Here is a 15,802-nt window from a genome sequence, read left to right on the forward strand (position 1 = left end):
GCATGATGCAGGTATCAAATTTACGTTCAAGTCTGTGTAAGTCACCATATTTACTGTGCAGTATGGGCATGCACATGTAGATATGTGCCTGTATTGCTCAGTAATTTCAGTTCTTGCACAGGAAACGCGTGTGTGTAGACACGCCCATTGTGAACCAGTCTGACCGGTGGGGGGCGGGAATCCCTACCTGACCCCAAATGTGGCATGATGTGATGGCCAGTCTGACCAGCTGCATGGCTCAGGCAGCATTTCCCCCAGCTAGCCTGGCATCTCACTTGGTAATTTGTGGTCAAACCAGCCCACCTCTAGCAGAAAGATGCCAGCACTTTGGGGCGTCAATCCGGCCCCTTCTCCCGGCCCGGTGCTTGCTGGAGAGCACGAGTGAGGGGACTGCAAACATGCTGTGGTTTTTGGCACCCTGTTTAATTAACTTTGAAAGGCTCCGGCACTTCTCTGGCTGCCGCCCTCTCTGCAGCCTGAGTGACTTCCCGAAACAGAGCTGTTATTAAAACGGGGAAAGTTCCAGCTCCGATGTGCAGCCTTTCAAATGGGAAAGCAATTACTTTGGCTCATTCGCTGGCCGCCTGGGAGCAGGGAGTGAACTCGCAGAGTTGTGACGGAGGTTTCTGGTGAGGTCCTTCTGAACCGTGTGCGCGCGCACGCATGCGCTGTGCCGGCCCAAGCTCAGACACGCCACCTGCTTTCTCCAGGGAGCTGTCCTGGGCTCTAGACGGTAGCTCAGGCAGTCAGGCCTGCCTCAGTTACCCCTCAGTGTGGTTCAAAAACCCCTTTCCTTCTCTTGCACTTTGGAAATAAGCATCCCCGGCGGTTTTGGGAGGCTGCCTGGTTCTCCAGCTGGGTGAAAGTAGACCCCACGCCAGTCACAAACATCCTAGTGCTTTATGAAGAGAGTTTTGGCCAAGGCTTTGCCACCTTCGATAGCAGACGTGATCAGATGTGAGCAGGGAGAGTGGGAAAGGCAGTGATCCCAGGTCCACCATCCTGGGGCGCTTGTACACATCACGATTTGCCCATGCACACAGAGCTCAGGTTGTCCACTTCTTTCAGGTCCGTTGACTTGGCTGCGTGGGGCATGGGCTGTTACGGTCTTGTCTAGCGTTGTCCTCTTGACAGTCACTCTTTAGCTCGGGGGTTATGTGGTTCAGACACTGCTCACAGGCTCCCGGGGGGGCAGAACAGCAGGCGCTGGGCCCAGCTGGACCAGGCGGGGATACACAGGACACGGTAGCCTAGAGTCTGGTCGGGAGAGAAGGAGCTGCAGGAGCGCACCCCAGGACAGCTCGTTGCGAAGCTGGCTCCGAAACCAGTACTTGGAGTGAAGCTAAAGGGAAACCTCCCCTGGCAGCGCTGCTTTGTTCCCTCTGGGCTTGGAGCTGGGGCTAGGCTTTTAGCTGCCGGGAGACTTCAGCCTCTTCCGTGCTCATGGGTTTGAAATCACCGCTGGCTACAGGCCGGGCTCGGTGACACTGAATCTGCCCACTGGAGACCCTTTAGGTAGGGAAAAAAGCTGTGAAAATGCTGAGCCTTTCCCACGTGTATGTTTTCTAGGTGAAACAATCCCTTTTTTTTCCAAGTCCAACTGGCTGTGGATCCTTCAATGGCAGCTGTGGCCTGCTGGGAAGAGGCTACAAAAGGGTTGGGAATGAAGTATCTTGAATTACTGGCATAAGATACCTATAGGATGAAGATGGTTGGATTTAGTTTTATATGATCGCCTCATGGGAACTGTTGATATTCAGCCTTCTGGTTCCCCTCTGGGATGGGCACAAGCTCACAGGTACAGCACTTTTTGTGGGAGGGGATGATTGTTTCCTACCTCGCATCACTGCCGCCTTTCTCCTTGCCTAGCCAGGCTGAAATCCCAGTGACACACGGTCCCTTTGCAAGGGACAGGCTGGCCACTACCAGCCCCAGGCTTTCACAGACCAGGGGTCTGGCCTAGGCCCCCCCTCAACAAAATGCACTCTTAACCATGCAGCAACTGTGAGCTTCTGCTGGGAAACACCGTGGGATCCCTTTTTGCAAGTAAGGCAGCATATCTCTGGCGTGGTTTTCTAGGTTGCTGTAGTTTAGGGCGCTAGCCCAGGATTTGGGAGGGCTGAGCGCAAGCTGCTGCTTTGCTACTGATTCCTTTCATGTCCCTGGGCATGTCACTTAGCTGCCCGGGGGAACACTCTCCCTGCCCCACGTTCATGCCCAGGAAGTGCTCAGCTGCTACCAGGCACCAGGGCATGGTGTTAATTAGAGAGAGGGGGCAGCAGCAGGAAGGATCTGACTTGCCCAGGACCCGCAGCCGATGGCGGCTAGTCCCGCCCTGGGGCCCTAATGAAGACAGACGTGGCTTATGGGGCTGCCAGGTTTCCTTGCGGCTAACCCCGGTGCACATGCCAGAGCTAAACCAGACCCCGGCCGGGCTCCGCGGGGAGAGGAAAGAATCCATCTTCCGGCTGCTGGAATGTGGCGCTGTTCTGACCCCGTCTGCGCTGGAAGCGCAGGCCCCTGCTCCAGGATCCCCCCGAGCTCGAGTGCTGGGCGGCGAGCGTTGGCCAGAAGGGAAAGGCCCCCAGCCTTGCAGCCGCGGCTCAGCAAAAACCTTCTGATGATGGATTGATTGATTTTTTTTTTTTTTTTTAATGGCAGAAAATGGCTTTTGAGGCAAAATGGGAGTTTCCATCCCAAAAATAGAGGATTTCTTTCAGCAATGGCTACGTAGAGAAAATAGTGAAGTGGCAAACCCCCCCCCAGAAAAATGACGATGGAAACATAACTCTTGTAGCGGGAGTCGTGTCGTTCCTGACCTGAGCCAGCTTTGTTCCGCAGCTCCGCCGGGGCCAAGCCATGAAAGCTGGCCTCTCCATTTGGACCCGTAACAGGGTCTTTCCTTTTCCCTGTGCTCGGCTGGCATGGGTTGTTTCAATCCCGCCCTGCCAGAGCTGGGCAAAGCGGCACGCGGGCGGCTTATGAAAGGCGGTGCTATCCCCGTGCTTCCAGCCAGGAATGAGCTGGGTGCAGGTCACGGTTTGCCCAAGAGACCTGTGCATGGTCCAGGCTAAACTTGGAAGAGTTTGGGTCATAAGGAGGTTGCCCGGTGCCCTTCCTGGCCATAGCCAGGAATGGGAAACTGGATTCCTCACCGGTGTTTTCCAGGGGCGGGCTAGCTTTGTAGGCGAGTGAAGCCGGGGGAGGAGGTAGCTGTGCTTGGGACTCAGCTGCCTCCATGAACCGGGGGCTGCATTCACAGCAAGGCGTTAAGAGGTGAGAAAGGGGAGAAAGTGGCGAAGCCTGATCCTCTGCCTGGGGTCGCGCCCTGATCTAACCCTCCCCAGGACCCCTTTCTCCACTGACGGTGCCTGCTCCTAATTCAGATCCCCAAAGAGTTTGATCCCAGAGCAAAGCAGGGACCAGGCTGCCAATCCCCCCCTCCTCCGTGCGTCCTTGATCTGCCCGGCAAATCCTTTTGGAGCCGAATGCACTTCTCTCCCCAGCAAATGTGGAGCCCTCCTGGCTGGCTGCGGAGCAGTGGGGGTTAATTTGCTTTAGCCCAGCCCCCCCCACGCTGCACGCACTCCCAGCTGCTCCAGGATGATATAGTCAGGCCCCGAGTTCATGGGAGCTGTACCTGCGCTTTGTCTTCATCTGTCACCCCTCCTGACAGTCAGATCCATCTTCAATTGGGAAGGAGGGAAGCAATAATTAACCTCTGTGCAGCCCGCTCCCGAAATACCGCAGACGAGGAGACGGCCCTGACACTTTTATTGCTGCGCCAGTGCCGGGTGCTGCCTGGAGGAGGAGGGTCTGCGGGGCTGGGATACCTGAGACTCTCATTACTGGTTGCAGAAGCCTTGGCATGTGCATCCTTTCCCTGCCGGAGCCCATTAGAGACCAATTCCCCGGCCTGCCCGGCCCCCGGCTGTGGAATGGGTCTAGCAGGGAAGTCTTTGGGCAAGTGCAGGAGCTTTACAGCATCTGGGAGGGTTGGATTGGGGGTGTCAGCTGGCGGGGGTCTTCTGTACCCACATGGGAAGGGCATGGAGTTGCTGAAACACATCAGTAGCATCCCCGTCTTCCAACAAAGCATCCCCTCATAGGCCGCTGCACTGTGATAGCACCTGGATGGGCGCGCTAGGCGCTGTACAGGCATGGAAGAGAACGGCAGTGTCTGCCTCCAAGACTTCGCCTTGCCCAGGCTCTTCAATGCCTGGCTTGAATGCTCCCGCCTTGGGCGGATGTGAGATGTCCCGTGAGATTCGTCTTCTGGAGGCCCTGAGGTTTTGCCCCGAAGATCGTTGGTTTGTCGCTGGGCTGGGGGGTAAGGAGTGGGCAGGACCCCCCTCCTGAGACACTTGTAGCCTAATGAGCAACGGGGAGTTTGCTTCCAGAGGAGGAACGGGAACTTGGAGAGGTCCTGGGCTCTGGAAGACTGTCTTTCTGGCCGAACAGGGGTCTAGCAAGGTGTGCGGGCTGGAGACCAAGGCTGGACAAGGCCGGGTGAGGCATTAGCCCCGAGCTCTTCACCCAGAGGTAAATTTGGCATTGCCCAGGCAACTACCTGGCCACTCCTGGGCCTGTTGGAGGAAGGGTTTGGAGAGACTCAAGCCTGGGATCCATGGCCAGGCTACACGAGTGCTCTTCTGCCCGTTGTCTCTGAAGGGACCTGCCTGGGGTGACACCGGCTGACCTGCTGAGTCCAAGGGCATCAAACCTCTGCTGGAAAGGCCAGCCAGAGCAACAGGGCTGATGGACGAACAGCAAACCATCACCTCGTCGCCTGGGCTGGGCCAAAAGGCTAGTGGGTATTTTCGGCTGCTACATACCTGGGCTTGGTCTGACCTGGTGGCTAGAAGACTCTGTCCCGTGGGAGACCCACACCCAGCTAATGATGGACTTGACAACATCCCCGGTGTCCATCGAAAAGGTCTCTAGCAAGCGCAGGTGATGCCGTAGCTGGGAAAAGGCCAACAGCCCTCTGCTTTCTGGTTTCTCTTAGGGCCTCTTTGTTGCCCTGTAATAAAAACTTTGATGGAGGTGGTCGGAGACCCAGCAACCTGCAGTATTTTCTGCAGGTGACTAAAAGGTCTCGAATGTTGAGACTGGGACACGTGTGAATTAAAAGCCAGTCCAGCTCAGAAAAAAAACAGCTCGTCAATGAAGGCCTCGGAGCCATTTGCCGGAGAGGCCCCAGACTGGACCAGCAAGGAAAGACCCTCCCTTTGAGGCCAGGGAAGGAAGCGGGGAGGCAGGATGGATTTCACCCCCTTGGAAGCGGCTTGACAGGCTGCACCAAATGACCGAGGGGTTCCTCCTCTCTCTGGTGCAGGGCCCTGGAGGTTTTCCTGGCTGGAGAGTTGCTTCAGCCCAGGCTCAAAGGGGAAAGGGTTGCCAGTGCAGTCGTGCAGCCCCCTGCCATGCAGTCCCTCCCCACCCTGCAGTGGGATGTGGGGCCAGGACTGCGGGAAAGGGGTCAGCGTCCTAGAGAGTGGGGCTGGAAGGGACCACATCTACTCCAACCCCTGCCTGAGGCAGGATCAACCCCACGCAAACCGGTCCCGCGTGCGACCTCGGAGCAACACGGCACAGTTGCCCCTTCCTCCAGGAAAGCAGGGGATTGCGGTGACCAACATCCTGCTGTTGCAAAGGTTGTTAATAGATGCTCAAGCGACCCCAGGCAGGGGCTGTGCCCCCTTGCTACAGGAGGAGGCAACCCCCAACCACGTCCATCCTGATCCCAGAGATGGCATCAACCTGATCCTGATCCTGACCTCTGGGTCTGGGTCTCAGCAGGAGCATTGGCACAGCCCAGTCCCCATCCCTATCCTGGGCTGCAGCCAGCACCCAGTGCCTCTGAGGATGGCAACCCCCCACTTGCAACATAGGTGGGGGTGGGGGGATTCCTTCACGGCCCTATGTGACAACCGGCAAAGCCCAGAAACCTGGGAATCCCCATAGTGGGTCTTAGGCCCATATAGACGCAAAGCAGCCTATAGTCCTGAGGCTGGGACATTGCGATAGGCATTGGAGCATGCGTTCCCAGCTCAGCCCAGCGCCCCTTCGCCGCCCACCTGGGCCCGGAGGTGAGCCCAGCCTCAGAGGCCCCCGTGATGCAGGGTCCCTGACAAGAGCAAATCCACATCTGCTTGTTGCGGACCCCGTAGCAAGTGAGTGGTAGAAATCAGACCGGCAATAATGGCTGGACTCCAATCAGCTGCACTGATAATGGCCTGTTTTCAATAACATCACCGGTAGAGTTGGCAGGGGAAAGCCAGCCCTATACACAGCTGCACATCTGTTTATGCCTCTGGCTTATTTTTTATATATATCTATATCTATATATACATGTAATGGAAAGAAATCCAAGGGCTGTTTTCAATTCTTCCTGAGCCGTATTAAGCAAGCTGGCTGGGACAGTCCATCACGGCAACGAGCGCATTTCATTAAAAGCTATTTCCCGTTCAGCAGATGTTGCAGCCTCGCCTCACGTGGACGGGAGAGAGAAATCGATGCCAAAGCAGATTGGCAACAGGATCCTGGGCAGCGCTGATCGGAGGTGGCACTTGGGGAGACAGAGCGTGGGCCGGGGGGATCGCATCTGGCAGTCGCGTCGTCCTGCGGTGGCCGGGTTGGATCTTGGAAGCGCGGCTTGCAAACGACCTGCGTCCCTGGTTGATTTTGCAAGGGAATGAGCTGCCTTTGCTCTCTCTTCTCGGGAAGTCCACCTGCTGGGGCCAAATCCTGGTCCCCGGGAAGACAACGGCACGGCTCCCCTGGACAAGGGTCATGGTTTGCCCTAGATTAAGACCAACTGTGCGGCTGTCCCTGGTCCTGAAACGTGAGCCGCGCGGTGCTCGAGCTCCCCGGAGCCGATCAGGGAGGGCTGCGTGACAGGCTCTTGCTCTGAATGATCCCGGGATGCCTCTACCTCCTGTTGGCTGCGGGATGAGCTCAGGAGGTGCGGCCACTTCACAAAATCATAGACAAGGAGGGTGGAAGGGAGCTCAGGGGGTCACATCCAGTCCAACCCCCTGCTCCAAGCAGGACCAGCCCCGACTACATCACCCAGCCAGGGCTTTGTCTACCCGGGGCTTCAACACCTGCAAGGATGGAGAGTCCCCCACCTCCCTGGGGAGCCTGCTCCAGGGCTTCACCACCCTCCTAGTGAGAAAGTTTTTCCTAATATCCAACCTCAACTTCCTTTGCTGCAGCCTGAGCCCATTGCTCCTTGTCCTGTCATCTGCCCCCACTGAGGACAGCCCAGCTCCGTCCTCTTTGCAGCCCCCCGGCAGGGAGGTGAAGGCTGCTATTCAATCCCCCTCGGTCTTCTTTTCTGCAGACTAAACAAGCCCATTTCCCTCAGCCTCCCCTCATAAGTCAGCAGGCCTGGGAGGCCGAGCTGATAGATAGTTGGATCCCAGCAAGGGTCAAGCAAATAGGCTGGCATCACATAAATGCATGGGGCTCTTCAGGCTCTCTGGAAGCTAGAAACTAGTGCCTAGATTTGTATGACCTCATTGGCTTCCCTTCTGGATTTCCCCACGTTTTGTTAAAGCCACGAAGGCTGAGAGCAATGCTGGAGTGCTGCTTAGGGTTTGCATGTCCACCACTGGGAAAAGGCACCATGGAGAGGTTGGAGGTGGTGAAGAGCATTAGAAACTGCTTTGAGACCCAGAGAAAATGCCTGACAATGCATGACATAAAGGGATCGATCCTGTTTGGCTTTTCAAATGGAAGAGTATGAGGGGACTCGATTGTGGTGTCTAAATGCCTTCCCAAGGAGAAGCACCAGGCATTCATGGCATCTTTAAACTAGCAACCAAAGGCAGAGCAGGACCCAATGGGTGCAAGTGAAAGCCAGGCAAGTGAGAAATCAGGCACGTCTGGTTTTTAATGGCGAGGGTGAAACCAGCTGTGGATCCTCTATCTTTTGGTGTCCCCAAGAGCAGATGCCCTGAGAAATGAATGCAGCTTATTGGGCTCCAAGAAGGGGGAACTGGGTGCAACTGGAAGACCTCTGCTGTATTGTAAAGTGGGTGAGATGGTCGCAGCTGGCTTTAAAAATCTCCAGGTTGAGCCCAACATCTTTGTTCCTTTTTCAGGGACCCAAGGAAGAAGCTGCAGGACCCTTCGGCCATGGGTATGTGACTAATATGACTCATGAATTATCACCCAAGGCTGGACCCATTCAATGAAACATCCTCGGTAGCCTCAAAATAAGGTTGACTCCTGCAGAGGGAGAAATCTCCCCCTTTTTTCTAGAGAAGTAAACTATGACTTGACATGAAGTGCAGCAGGTTTCCAGGTCCTGAGGGCATTGCACTGTAAAGTGGGACTCAATAATCGTCTCTGCCCTCATCCTTCAGTGAAACCCCAGCAGGGGGGAGAGGGGCTGGATTTGATAGTCCCTGGGGACGGCAGGTATAGATGCAACAGCACGTCAGCTGTGCGCAGCCCCCGACCTGCAGGGAGGCATCTGAGGGGGGCTGCGAACACCTCCTCAGCTTTTCTGCTCCTATTGCAACCCTCCCTCTGGGTCTGAGGGTGGTCGGTGCAATGCCGCGTTGGGAATGACCTGTTCCTCTTACCCCACCACCGCCAGATGGGATGACTATGGTCCCTGACTCAGTCCGGATCTGAACCTGCAGCTGGAAGATCATGTTGGCTCCTTTCCTCCTGATCAGTCCCCAGAGCCAGGCAGCAACTTTTAATTACCAGGGACTGTGCATCACGCGTCAGCCCGCTCAAAGAAATGCGCAGCTTGCCAGCCCAGTCAACACTGCAATAACCCGACGGTGATTTAACAGGGGAAGGGACCGGCTGGCCATGGACTGAAGCTGACACGTTGGATTAAAAGGGCCGGATGCTTAGGGGGAAAGAAATCAGTGATGAAGGAGGAGAGCGAGATGGAAGGACATTTAACTGGCAGAACAAAACCAGCTGCCTCCGGCTTCTCCTTTGCTTCTCAAATACCAGGAGAAAAATCTACATGTGCGTTTCTCTCTCTCTCAAAAAAAAGTGTGCTTAAAGACCTGGGGCTTTGGGCTAATCTCTTTATGGAGCTGCCTATTCCAGGCCCATTTTCCTGCCTTTCAGAGCTTTTCTTCAGAAGAGAAAAAGGATGGTGGTGGCGATGCAGAATAATGCGGACAGGGATGGGGCTGTGCCAGTGCTTCTGCTGGCACCCACCCTGCACGGTCCTGGGCAGAGGGCCTTGCCCCTGCGCTCGGGCTCAGACCAATGCTGCATTGGGGTCCGGAAGGGATTTCCCCCCTGGTCAGACTGGTATAGACTTGGGGTGGGGGGGAGGTTTGCCTTCCTCTATAGCAGGGCCATGGCCTCTACCTGGCATCCCTCTGTCACCTGCTCTTTCAGCCTGTTGCATATGATGAGGTGGAGCTGGACCGGGTTCCCTTGCACCTCACCTATGTCTACGTTTTAGGAGGATCCCAGGACTCTTCACAAGAGCACCCAGTTCCAGACATTAGTGGGAGGCTAATTAACCCGTGGCTCCTTTGGAGGGGGTGTCTGGAGGACACGCACTTACCGAGCGGTGCTGAGCTCTGGGGCCCAGGGCTTGAAACACTGCTGGCTCTGCTCAGTGACCTACTGTATGCAGAAAATCACGAGCAGTTTGGCTTTGGATTAATATCATGCATAGTTTGCACTTGTATATTAGTAGATACCAAAGTGCTGCTTAAAAGCACATTCTTGGAGGACCTGAGCTACAACTTGTAGCAGTTTCAAAGGGAAAAAAAGGAAGGTAAAATGTACCAATTCTGGATGAACTAAGTCTGTGGGTACCCGTAGTTATTTGCCTAGATGGTTATTTCAAAGTCAGTGTTTTCAAATTTCCCCCCTGCTTCCATGTGACCAGGGAGAGCAGGGCCCGACAGGAAGGAGGGGAGGGGAAGAAGCTGGAGGGCAGAGGTCTGCCTGATGCCCCCAGATTTATTTCCTCTGCTGTAGCAGTGGCAAGGGGGAAAAATTCACGGCAAAACTCCAAAAATTAGATTTGATACCTGTAAAATGGTAATGCATTTATAATTTTTTTTCCCATATAGAGAATCTAATTACTGGGGGGTTGTTTTATATTCAGGATCGGCTTATATTCGAGTCCGAGGGGACTGTCTGGTTTGGAGCAGTCTGCGGTGCTATTTGGGGGTGCTACGGGACCGAGAAGAGTTTTATGCAGAGTTTAGATGATGGATTTGTCTGGGCTGGTTTCACAGGGCCGATGCTGCCTCAGGCAGGGGTTGGACTAGACGTGACCCCTGCAAGTCCCTTCCAGACCCACGGCTCTAGGATTCGAAGAGCCAGGGTCTCAAGGCAGAGGCTGGTCCCTCGAGAAGCTGTGCCAAGGCTGACTTCAGAGAGGTCCTGCAGGAGAGGGAGACTGAATTCAGGCTGGGGAGATCCGGGGCAGAGGATCCTTTCAAAAGCCCCTGAGACACCTGCTAAGGCTAATATAGCACCGCACACCCTGGCTGAGAATCACTGATCTGAGCACACAGGAAGGAGGAGGCTGGAAGCACCATCCTTATCAGCCTCAGGTGGGAAACTGAGGCACGGCTCGGGGATTTCTCTGGTTTTGGGGAAGGGAAAAGCAGCTAAACCTGGGAGGCTGGAGCTGGGAGGGCGCGCGCCTCCTTCCTGCCTCCTTGCTCGTCAATGCGAGTCGCCATAAAACCGTCAGAGGCTGGATCTGCACAGATGGAGGCTTAATCAGGCCCCGTTTAAGCACACGGGTGTTCAGCGTTAATCCAATTTACCTCCGTTCATTAGTAGGGATATTCATCATTCAAAAATTGATGAGAGCCGGGAAGGGAACAAGGGATCTAAAGAGCCGTGTCTCCACCAGCACGTACCGAGCGGAGACAGCCGGCCACGCTCGCGGTGCTCATGGCCTCTGCTGCTACCCTCAGACTAGGGAAGAGCTGGACGGACGAATGTAGCCCACTAACAGTCATGAAGACTGAGGGGGGATTCAATCAGCCTTCAAATCCCTGGAGAGTGACAACAGAAAGGGTGGAGATAGGCTTTTCTATGCAGCCACAGGGGACAGGACTAGGAGCAATGACCTCAAGCTGGAAATGGAGGTTGGAGCTAAGGAGGAACATCCTGGTTATGAAAGTGGTTGAGCATTGGGGCAGGAGCCCAGAAAAGAGGTGGGATCTCTGTCCCTGGAGGGTTTCAAGCCCAGGCTGGACAGGCCCGTGGCTGTGACGGTTTATCAGAGGGGATCCTACCCTGAGCAAGGGGCTGGACTAGATGCCCGTGTGCGGTCCCTTCCAGCCTGACTTTCCTCTGTCCATCAACATGTTGGTGGTTACCACTCTGCTTCCAGCTCCTTGCCTTTGTCTGTTCAGACTGGGGGCAGGATCGTGCTCGTATGCAAACCGTGGTCAATCTGCAATGGGAACAAATTACCCAGATCTCAGTAACCTCGGTCTGGCTAACCAGGGACAGATGGAAATCATAGGGTGGGGTTGAGCCTGGGCTGCAGGGAATTGTCCTCTTAAGTTTCCCTCTGGGCAAATTCTCCAGTGATACAGTCTCCGCTCCTGGTGCTGAGTGGAAATGGAGCCAACCCACCTGCAGGCCAGAGGTTTGGGTGAATGACAGGCAAAACCTCCTCCCTGGGACCCTTTCCCCAGCCTTTCCCTGGCCCCGACTCCTGCATTAACTGAGCTATGTACGATCTGACTCACCCTCCATCTCTCAGCGCCTGCAGGGGAGCTGCTTTTTGATGCCAGAGGACTCTTTCGCTCACCCGTCCGGAGTACCATATATTGCTGGAAGCTGAACATGGAAAAATTCAGGCTAGAAAGAAGGGGCAGAGGTTTGACATCTTGTTAGAGGTACTAACTAAATGAGCAGTAACTTAGGTGCATTAATGAATGTGTAGACGCGCCCACTGAAAACGGCACCAGTCCTGGGCTGGGCTGCAAAGGCACCATGGTTTCAGGGCTCTGCAAGCAACCTACATCCATCCTCCCCTACCTGAGGGGGTGTTAAGGGAAGCCTTCCAAATCAGGAGGCAGATCAGGATTGGGTTCATTTCTGGTGAAACCTAGCCAGGCTTGGAGATTTTTTTTTCACCTTGATCAAACAGAGGACCCCAGGGGGTTGCTCTGTAGAGGCAATGGTAACTGCATATAAAATACTGTGATTTCTTATCCCAAAAAAACAGCTGCTCCAAAATTTTTGAAGTGCATATTATACGCAAGAAATATGGTAAGGGCCATTTCTGCCTCCTAGGGGCCAAAAATTAAAGTAAAACCTGTAGCCTTCCAGGCTCCTTTGCTGCTGCCGTTCATTGACTTACTACAAGAAAAGAGTTTCTTTATTTTTTCATTCTGCCTTTCAAAAAACAGTGTGTTTTATTTCCGGGGCGTGTTGTGTGTGAGAAGATACGGTAAATGAATCTCCCACCACGTCGATGGAGTCTACATGCTGCCTCCGTGTGACCCGCTGGCGCGGCCTGACCCCAAAGGGGCCCTGGCGTTTGATGGGGTGGGAGGCATGAAGGGATGGAGTCAGGTGAGCCCGGAGAGGCGGGTGTGAGCGGCATGCTTCAGGGCACGGCGGTGTTGCAGGGAGGGGTCAGGAAGGACAGCCCTTTGCACCGTCGCCTCGCCGCGCGGTTTGCTGCTCCCGATCCGGTCAGGAGGCCTGCAGTGGGAAAGGCCTCGCAGCAGGGATCTGGTTGTGTGCTCTGGGAGGAGGATGCAAACCAATAGCCACACTTGGAAATCAGGCTGCTTCTTCCACTGCACCATGCCTCAGTTTCCCCGAGTGCTCTGCCAGCGGTCTCTCCACTCACACGACACTATTTCCGCTCCCTGATTGGCCCATGCCTGAGTAGGTGGATCACTCGTTGTCCATCTACAAACGTCCTGGCCAAAAACAACATTGGCTGAACCCAACCACGGTGAAGACCCGCAGCAGGCCTTGCTCCACCCCGCTGGTGGCACCTCAGCTCCCAGTGCTTCGTCCCCTGCAGACCCAGCAAACGCCGTTCAGCGGCCTGGCTCGCGCCGGCTGAGAATGACTCCCCTGTATCCAGGGATTTAAAGGGTAACGACCAATTAGCGGCCAGAGATTTATTGGATAATTCTAATTACTGCCGGACACTCGGGGATTCCCTGCGCTGTTGCCACGGGGCGTAGGAGGGGGTCCTCCTGGCCCGGGTGTCTCTATCCACAGGAAGCCTGTGGTTGTCCTGGGAGCAGTCTGGTTGGGGTCTCCATGCTCAGGGTGCCCCCCACCAGCTCCCTTCCTATCCAGGCAGGAGGGGGTCCCGGGACCGTCCCTTCTCCAGATGCAGCAGCCAGTGCCCATCGTATCTCGCGTCTCCAGGGAGCGGAGCATGGCCCCCCCTTCAGTGGTGTGCTCCTCCGACACGGCGCTGATGCATCACGGCTTGTCGGACCCAATGGGAGACCCTCCGCCTCTCTGGGAGGTCTCGGGTCTTGGCCTTCAGGGCATTCATCCCACCTGAGAGTGGCCTCGCCGGGCTCCTCTCTCTGCCCCCTGCCCCAGGTCCCCGGTTCTGATCAGCGCAGCTGCTCCGCGACCCCAGCCTCGCCTTTCCCCTCCATCCCATCCACCCTCCTGCTTAAATCTAGACCCCCCACCCTTGCAAGCCCCCAGACCACCCCCACCTTGGATCCCCTCTTCCCCCATAGAGCAGAGGCCTCGGCGGAAACCTTAACACCGGGGCACCCCACTACCTTAAGGAAGAGGATGACGGTGGTATCTTGATGGGAGCAATCTATCTCCATCATTGTAATGACCTTCCCCATTAAACGGCCATAAACTAATAAAGTAAGCACTTTCCCCTCCACACCCGCCCCCCCCCCCAAACTTCATTAAGTCTTTAGTACATTAATATGTCTTACTTAGTGTCGGCTTGGCCTCTTTGGCTGTGCGGAGCGTGGAATTACCTGATGATGTATTCCCCACGGGCCCCGTGAAGCCTTGACAGCTCGGGCCTCAGGACCCGGCGCCGCGGCTCCGTCATTACGGCCTGTCGCGCGCGCACGGAAAGAAAAGGAAGGGGAGGGGAAGGGGTGGGAGGGGAGGGGAGAGGGATAAAAGATCCCGTACACCTCCAAATTAAATTTGCGGTGCCAGGCGTCAGATGGGCCCACAGCCAGAGATTAATTCAACTGATCAAGTTATAAAGAGAGCTGAGGCTGGTAATCAATCTTGGAGCTGTCAGGCGGACAGGCAGCAGGGCTCGCACATACGCAGGCCTTTTTAATTCCTTTCACATTGACTATTATTTCCCCGGCCTGTTTATTTTGGGGCGGGGAGGTGCTGCCGGCTCCCCTCCCCCGCCGCAGAACGAGACCGGGGCCCCCTCCCCTCCTGCACTGGAGCCCCCCGTCCTCAGCTGGGGAGCTGGCCGGAGGCGGGCTGGGAGCCGGGCGAGCCGGGGTGCTGGCAGGTCCCGTCACATTTATGAAGGAGGAGCAGGCAGAGGCCGGAGAAGACGCCTGGGTCCTCGGGGGATGAACGGCCCGTGAACTCGGAGATGTCTTATGTCCCGTTCGGAGAGGGTCGCCAGGGCTGGGGGTTGCTCTCACTGGACATGAGTAAGGGATAGCCGTCCGTGGACGGCCCAAATTGGCGCCTCCGAATAGTTTGAAAAGCAGAAGCCGCCAGAACAGGCTTGGGGCTGACTAACTGAGCGGATCTAGGATGCGCACGTTAACTGGTTATGGGTTAATGTTACTCAGTAAGCAACCAGCTGGCTAGTTATTTCCCATGAACGGGTGTGTATTGGGGGCTGCAGGGCTGCGACTGCTGCACAGGGAAGGGGGACACCAGGATCTTGCCCTCCACATGGACTCGATGATCTCCCGAGGTCCCTTCCAGTCCTAATGTCTATGAAAAACATCCATCCCCTTCTATCGCTACCATGGTCCGGCAGTGGGTCACGCAAGGCCAGCGGCGCCATCCCGGATGAACTTGGGAGGTCCCTTCCAGCCCCACTTTCCTGGGATCCCAATGCCAGGAGGACACTGAAGAGGCTGGACCGCTGGGCAGAGGTGGATGAAGCCCAGTATTTATAGTGCAATAGGGCAGGGCTATTTCTGCGCCTCCCCTTGTGACCCGGGGCTCTGCACCTGGTTATGCTACGGCCCTTTGGTCCACAGGCCAGGCAGATACCTCTGCCCCTGCCCCTGCCCCTGCAATGCTTCCTGTCCTAGCTCGGGAGATATTTTGGACATGGATGACAGGGTCACGTGCGTGTCAGGCTCCCAGTTTTCCACCTTCTCAGCTGCACACTGTCACCGTGACCTTCAGGTCAGCGCCAGCTGCTGGGAACACGGCGTCCTTTCCAGGCCAAAGATTGCTGCTTCAAGTGGGTCCCTCCAAACTGGAACAAATGGTGGGGGAGGCGGGGGGACCTTTGAGAAACATCCCAGGGTGGGAGCCGGGGCATGCGGGAGAGGAGCCAGGTCCCAAGCCAGATCATTGGTCAATCATTTAAAAATCCTTCCTCTCCCACAGTTTCCCTTAAACTCACTTTTAAGAGCTATCCATCACCACTGCTCACCCCTTCGGGGTTTAGCAAGCAATGAAGCACTAGGCAAGATAAAGTGGAGGCAAGGATTTCAGCTGGCAAGGCCTAGCATGTAGCTAGAAAGCTGCAGGACCTGCGCCGTGTAACCATGTCCTTGTGACCCAGCTCTCAAGGGTTCGTGGAGGGATGTTGTAGGACGAGGTGCAGGAGGCTGGGTACTGAGTCTGTGACCCAGGCTAACCCAGGCCAAAGCCT

The 15,802-nt window shown here is 55.7% G+C and overlaps 1 long non-coding RNA gene across 3 annotated transcripts; it reads right to left on the reverse strand.

Annotated features, from left to right (window-relative positions):
* Window positions 1-6,287: 6,287 nt before the first annotated feature.
* On the reverse strand, window positions 6,288-15,362 carry LOC149860183 (uncharacterized). 3 transcript variants are annotated; one of them, XR_016443502.1, is made up of 5 exons: window positions 13,914-15,362; window positions 12,338-13,068; window positions 11,721-11,832; window positions 11,259-11,419; window positions 6,288-10,389 (listed from the first exon to the last, which is right to left on the reverse strand). It is a non-coding gene; the product is annotated as an uncharacterized LOC149860183 (long non-coding RNA). The 3 variants fall into 3 exon arrangements; XR_016443501.1 differs by lacking the exon at window positions 12,338-13,068 and having other exon boundaries at window positions 13,959-15,362; XR_016443503.1 differs by lacking the exon at window positions 12,338-13,068.
* Window positions 15,363-15,802: the final 440 nt, after the last annotated feature.

The sequence above is a fragment of the Crocodylus siamensis genome, chromosome 7 (genome assembly GCF_052110815.1).
Source record: "Crocodylus siamensis isolate JL-2025a chromosome 7, ASM5211081v1, whole genome shotgun sequence".
NCBI lineage: Eukaryota > Metazoa > Chordata > Crocodylia > Crocodylidae > Crocodylus > Crocodylus siamensis.